We start from the raw sequence: 6,444 nt of genomic DNA, 5'->3' as shown, positions 1-6,444 counted from the left end.
CATTCAATGAATTTAAAATTAGAAAATTATTATATATAAAAAAAAATTATTTAAAAATACATTTTTGCTCAGAAAAAATTTAACTATATTATATTTTTATCTCTAAATTGATTGGATCTAAGAAAATAGATGTATATATTATTGTATATATTATTATTATATATATGTATTATTTATAAATTGTATGTAATAATACATTGTATGTAAACAATGCATTGTATGTAAATAATAAATAATAAATGAAATATATTAAATAAATTATTATATAATATCTGGAGATACGGTAGTATTTATAGTATCTCGGCGCTAAGATTAGACGTCGACTTACATATATGTAATATAGATTATAGAAGATGAAAAAGTAATTATAAGCAATATTAAATGTAATCACACAAAAATAATAAAGCCAACGTTAATATATAAAACATGCTTCCATTTTCTATCGAACGGTAATTTTACAGCATAATTCGTTTTACAATATTAGCTTTAGTAATAAAAATTATAGTTATTAAAATGAAAATTTTAGTTTAAAGATTATTACATTATATTAATTTAATTTGAAACAGCAAATGCATTTAGTAAGAAAATCATTATAGTATCATGTTAAAATGATTAATTCTTAAATTTGCTTTATTCAAATAATCAATTATTTATAAAATAGTTACATTAAATACTGTTATATTATTACATTAAATAGTATATATTATATTAACAATATAATTTTAAATATAAATATAAAAAAAATAATATTTAACAAGCGTGGCCCAGTTAGCTCAGTTAGAGCGTCGTGCTAATAACGCGAAGGTCGCGGGTTCGATCCCCTCATGGGCCAATCTATCTTTTTTAGCGAAATAATTCAAACAAAATTTTTCGTGAGCATTTGTTGAAAATGCTATCATAAAGAGAAATATAAGAACAAAGGCAGAGCGTCACACTATTCATATAGCAAAAGTCGTGGATTCGGTTCCCTCATGATCTATACATCTTTTTTAGCGAAATTTTCATGCAGAACAAATGTTATTATTTTCATAAATAAATTGTAAAATGAAATGGAAAATGTTGTCAGAAAGAAGTAATGTACAACAGGCCCATTAGCTCAGTTGGTTAGAGCGTCGTGCTAATAACGCGAAGGTCGCGGGTTCGATCCCCTCATGGGCCAAATTTTTTTTAATAAATTTTTTTTATAAATCAATATATATTATTTTTATGTAAGTAAAATACAGCATGATAATTTTACAGCATGGTAATACTTTTAATTTACTAATATTTTTGTAATCTTAAATGTAACAATGAATTTGGTATAAGGATTGATTAACATAAAAAATGCTGCGGTTGTCAGTTTTTAAGTTTTTTTTTTAACATTTATTTCTATTTATAAAAAATATTTAAATTTCTATATATATTTCCCAATCCTCCTGTTATTTCTATGTTGAAAAATTTTTTAAATAAAATACAAATAATTAGATACAATTCTTCTTTCTTCTTTTATCTATTCTTGATTAGTTAGAAAAATTGATCAAGTAGAATCGGTATATTACCGACAATAGATGATATATTAGCTTCAGCTGAAAGCGAAAAATTCGCTGATTGATCAAATAAATTTCTCGCATTTTAAATATTTTATATCGTTATTTGTAAGTTAAATTTTTTTATAATATATAAATATATTGTTTCTTCATATTTTGATTTCGAATCAAAATTAATGATTATCTTGCGCAGTAATAATTAATAAATACGTTGCATCTCCTCAAGAGTGCGTGAGTGTCAAAGATTGAGGAACAAGAGTCCTATTTCCAAAAATTGCGTATGAAAATACTATAATATTACGTATATGTTATAAATTTTCGGAGGGTTGTATGTTTACGCGTAAAATATATTGGGTTGTCCGGAAAGTTCGTGCCGATGTTGAAGGAAAATTGAAACGCAGAAAATTTAAATTTTAGTGTACATTTATTAAATTATACAGGTTAGTCGGCACGAACTTTCCGGAAAACCTATAATACTAATCTATATATATTACGTAATATAAAAACGTACTATATGCATGAACTATACATTTATGTATCATCTATAACATAAATAATCTATAGATACTCGAAGCCTAATATGTTCGTAGATTGGACTGCACTAAAGCTTCTATTTCGCTCATATATTTTTATTTATTAATATTGAGAAATAAGAAATATATTAACATAAAATTGAATTACTTCTTTCTATATTGTGTTATCCAATTTATATAATTAATTTACATACTTTACATTGTATTGTCTACATGAAAAAGATTATCATATATAAATTTAACGTAATTATAATGACAAAAATTCAAAGTAAATGTAATCTCGTATTATAATCGTAATGTATGCGATAGATTCGAAACTACGAACCCTTGTATGAAGCTTTGCGAGTCGATAAAATAGATAAATTTGTATTTACCGCTCGTCACCTGAATCACAACGAATTGATGGGGGCAGTGGGGATGAAAGGGTATGATACCCAGGCAGCCACCTGTCGTGCGCATGCGCAGGTCGCGCGTCGCGCAGGACACCTTGCTGCCCGCGACGGAACAACCGTCAGTGTAAATCAAAATGGCGAGTGTGATGATGGTACGCGACGGATGGTAGCGCATTTCGGCCGCTCTTGCGTTTCTCTAAGCGGTTTCTCTACGCGATAATGTGATCCACGTAATCGCATCAACAATTGCGACGACTGCGGAAGCGACGATCGGCGAGTTTAGCTCGTCGTATTTTTTTTTCCTCCTCTCAACAGACGCCGTCTCCGTTCAGCGCGACCGAACGTCGAACACCCTCCTGTCTCCGGGGTGAATAACGACAGGGTGACAGCGACGCACGAGATCTCCTGCAACTAATTGTAAGTGTACAACGATCGTTCGCGTGTCGATATACGCGTTTTTTTTTCACTGCATCACGACGAGGGTTCGCCGGGCGTATAGTGTTACGCTGTCGTGCACTTGGCGTGCACGAACCAGAGCCAACAGTGCTCGCTGTCAACGTGACACACCGACGTAAATACTGGAGTCGCCGCGCGCCTATCGACTCGCGCGTTCACGCACGCGGCGAAAAGCGAGGTTTCCGCACTACTTCGCTCGTGGATACCTTACGTAAAGCGCAATTGTGTGTCGCAGATTATGAAATCAGTAGTTTCCCCGGGCATGTGTAAACTTTTTCTCCCGAAACGAATTACTTAAGAAAAAAAAGAAAAGCGAGCCGATTTTTCTTCTATTATTTCAGAGTTTCGCTGTTACGGGTGATTCTTGAAACGAGTTATATTCTTGAAGTAAGTTTATGTATTTTATGTCCATTTTTATCAAAGTAAATTGACTTTAATCTCGACTTTAATTTATTCTTTATATCTTTTCCCAAAGCTTAGAATTAGAAAAAGATAAAAGACAAACGAAGATTGAAGTTAATCCACGTTGGTAAATACTAAAGAGAGAAGCGTGATCTTTGAGTTTGATAAATCTGAACATGTTTCTTTGATAATGTATGTACGTACCGCAACTCGGTACGCGGCTGGAAATATCACGGAAATATGGAAATAATCATAAATGCAGTTCAGTTTCTGTCGTAAAGTTTGTTAGAATGTTCGTCATAAGTATATCGGATGTGCCAATCTATTATCCTGACTTTTCGTTCCAATTTGCAACTTTAATGAGAAAGAAACGAGGAAATAATAAAGACGATAAAATATCCTATAAATATTGAAATTGAGCTTCGCTCAGCTCTTCGCTCTCCATTGTGCCAGGATTTCACTGGAAATCGCATCGTCGTGTATTGATTTGCCGTGCACGACGTTCGTTAAAAAATGTGACACGCGTCGAACGCAGCTATCGAGAACTTCAGGAAACTTGTATGGAACACGCTCGAGCCTGTCGATACTCGAGGATGAATCGCGAAACAATACCGCGTATAACTCGTACACTTATCCCGGAAATGCGTCGAGACACGTTATCTTTTCATATCTTGAATATGTAAGAGCGAGCCTTCGTCTCATCGTCTCCTTGTGCGAGACATTCATAAAATTGAATAGGAGAATAATCGATATATACTTAGCCGGCAGTTTGTTTTTCCTACGAATTAATTGTGTCATTTAGTCGATAATTAAAATCAAGGCTAGCAAGATGCTTCACAAATAATTATCCGAAAATTCGATTGTTCTTTGATAGATCTCTAATGTCTTCATTTCACGATTAATTGATACAGATTGCTCCAGAATAAATATTATTTTTCAATAATATAATTTTGATGCGAATATATATCTGGAAAATTCCTGTCTATTAAATTTCATAAATGCAAGTTAACTTTAATCTCGGTTTAATTTAATCTTTATCTTTTTTTAATTTTTTTTCTTAGAACTTTTTTTAGAACTAGAAGTTTTTATATTCTAATATAAGAAATGGATATATGCACGCTTAATTGAACGCAAAAGAATTCTATCGCGAAGCTTTAAGATACGGAGAACATATAACATTTTCACGTGAAATTTTTCGTGATTGGCTATATTATTATCGATATTGAACGACATTTTGTGATGCAGCACATCACAAAAATGAGAAATTTGTTCAAAGATGCGTGACTGCAGTTCAACACGTCCGTGAAATAATAAATATTCACTTGTCGCAAAAAGAAGGACATATATGATTTATGGTTGAGACGGATATTTGCACCAGACATATTGCATGAACATAACGAAATTATCAACGTACATCTGTTTGTTATAATTAAAAATTTTAACTAACTTAAAGTTAACTTTAATTCTATCAGACGTTTTTTAAAATCCAATGGAAGATCGTATGATAGACAGTAAAAAAAATGTTTTGTCATGAAAAAAGATAAAGATAGATAAATTCTTTTGTCTTAATGTTTGATGATCGGTGATTTATCTTTGTGGCAATGGATACTATATTTGTCTTGGAGTTTAGGCAAACGACAGAATCATTAGGAATCTTAAAAAAGTTTTTTTTTAAAATTAGAACGGATTATCCTTTATTTTTATTAATTTTTTTTTTATTTTTATAGATTTGCTTTTTTTGAGAATTTACAAGTATAGCCTACTGAGAATAGTATAATTTATTTATAGAGATATATGAGTTTTGAAATGTTTAACGGGAATCGTAAAATGTCAAATGACCGTAAGTAAAAAAAAATCTATAAAAATGTCCAAGAAAGCGATCGGAAATTAGAACATCCGATAATACTTTAATTTTACTCTATTTACATATATAGATGATTAATATAAATTGCTCCGAGAATAAATAAAAATATTTTTCAATGACAATTTTGACTTGAATTTGGAAATTTATGAAATTCGATAGACGGCATATATTTCTGAATATTTTATTATACAATAAATAATAAGTATAAAGGATAAATACAATTAAAAAAAAATAAAGAATCTTTGTATTTTATCAGAATATAAAATTCTATTACTGCGTTATATTTTTTCTATATAATGAAAAATATTAATCTCTTACTTACGTTTGACGATTTTTATATTTTCTGTATGTGCCTTCTGAAACTATTTCGCAAGCAGTTGGTCCTGTGGCGCAACGGATAACGCGTCTGACTACGGATCAGAAGATTCCAGGTTCGAATCCTGGCAGGATCGGGGTATCTTTTTTCTTCCGTTCAATTTCATATTTTTATGACTCATTGCACCTTGACGAGCTGGAGTATATTGTTAACAAAAATTGCATAATGTAACCGGTTTATACACGATGTCCAACCGAACGTTGCGTCGATATATCACGTCGGGAAAACAGAAGACAGATACCGTGCGTATATCAATACTGCGTATTCTATTTAATTACACCATTTTTACTATCGCAATTAGAATCCATATAATCAATCGCACGTTTGCCCGTTAAAATAATTAATATTTATAACTGAAGCGGATACTATCGCAAATTACAACCGGAAATTCGGTTTTTCTGACGAAGAAAAGTGATATAAGCGCGACATATTGCAATGATTTTTTATTCTTATTAATGAATTTATAGAAAGAGTTACTTTAATGTAACTTTAAAATTACAATTTACAATTATTATATTTTTTAAGAAAAATATCTCTTTCTTTGAAATGTTGATAAACGGTACAATGTTGTTTTGTCACAAACTCTGCGAAAATAATCGTGCATAGAATACAAATAATTTTATAAACACTGTACAGAAAGAACGATATTAAAAAAATTTAGCTTTATAGATGTGGATCTGAAAATATTTTGTTTGGGTCATCAAAATTATGTGGGTTGCTAGAATGTTAAAACTGTTTACAATATTATCATCAATGTTTAAACTTCTTAATTATTTTGATAAGTTTGATGTTTCAACTAAGTTATTTTCAGATATGTATTTAGTTAAATTTTTAAATACTTTTGTAAAATCATTTTTTTCACGTATATATATATATATATATATATATATATATA

At 30.5% G+C, this 6,444-nt stretch overlaps 3 non-coding genes across 3 annotated transcripts; all 3 read left to right on the top strand.

Annotated features, from left to right (window-relative positions):
* Positions 1-761: 761 nt before the first annotated feature.
* On the top strand, positions 762-832 carry Trnai-aau. Its single transcript has one exon. It is a non-coding gene; the product is annotated as a tRNA-Ile (tRNA).
* Positions 833-1,085: 253 nt separating this feature from the next.
* On the top strand, positions 1,086-1,159 carry Trnai-aau. The gene has a single exon. It is a non-coding gene; the product is annotated as a tRNA-Ile (tRNA).
* Positions 1,160-5,552: 4,393 nt separating this feature from the next.
* Positions 5,553-5,625, top strand: Trnar-acg. The gene has a single exon. It is a non-coding gene; the product is annotated as a tRNA-Arg (tRNA).
* The last annotated feature ends 819 nt before the right edge of the window (positions 5,626-6,444 follow it).

This window comes from Atta cephalotes (genome assembly GCF_000143395.1).
Source record: "Atta cephalotes unplaced genomic scaffold scaffold00062, whole genome shotgun sequence".
Lineage (NCBI taxonomy): Eukaryota > Metazoa > Arthropoda > Insecta > Hymenoptera > Formicidae > Atta > Atta cephalotes.
Note: the sequence above shows the minus strand (reverse complement) of the source record. Positions and strands in the feature narration are given on the sequence as shown.